Raw genomic sequence first — 894 nt, forward strand, 5'->3', positions numbered from 1 at the left:
GCAGAAGGAGGAGGCCACGAAAGGGAGAAGTGGTGACCCCGTGGCCTTTCCCAGAAGAGCCTTCCTTCCGGCTGCAGCGAGGAGGGGGCACCCCGGGGAGGGCGATGATGACAGGGAGAAAGACAGAGAGAGGCCAGGGCGGGGAGGAACAGAGAGCAGCTGGCACCGACAGAAGATGCCGATCACTCATCAACCACAGAGATGGGGACCCCCCCCCCCGCCAGCCACATTCCACGCTCCAGGCCACAGAGAGGCAGAAACCCAGGCTCTGGGAAGGCAGCCCCGAACCGTGGACATTCTCCAAGGGCCTGGGACGCCCGGGGACAGGCAGAGCCTCTGCTGGATGCTGAGGAAACCTGGGGAACAGGCTGGACACGGAGCTGCCTTCCTGCCCGAGCTGGAAAGAGCCAAGAACCCCCAGGGGATTTCAGGGGGTTGGCCCAGGGGCAAGGAGGCTGTGGGAGGGTGTGGGACACTCCCACCAGGGCCGGGTTTAGGGTGAGGACAGTGAGGTAAGTCGTGCAGCCTCAGATTCTATCTTCATTTGACATTTGCATATTTTGTTCATCATGAACTTTTGGGAACCCATTCTGACTTTTAAAAATATCGCAGTAACTGGGGAATTCCCTGGCAGTCCAGTGGTTACGACTTCGCGCATCCAAGGCAGGAGGCGCGGTTCAACCCCTGGTCTGGGAACTAAGATGCTGCATGGCGTGGCCAAAAAAAAAAAAAGAAAGAAAAAAGATACTGCAGTAACATAGTAACATAGTGTACATCTTGGGGACTGAGTCCTGCCTTGCTCTCCTCACCCTAATCCCCAATCCCTGCTCTGGGCCGCCCCTTCCCCGCTTTGCAGTGGGAACCCAGCAATCAGGCCACACGATGCTTTCATCC

Source organism: Eubalaena glacialis, chromosome 4 (assembly GCF_028564815.1).
Source record: "Eubalaena glacialis isolate mEubGla1 chromosome 4, mEubGla1.1.hap2.+ XY, whole genome shotgun sequence".
NCBI lineage: Eukaryota > Metazoa > Chordata > Mammalia > Artiodactyla > Balaenidae > Eubalaena > Eubalaena glacialis.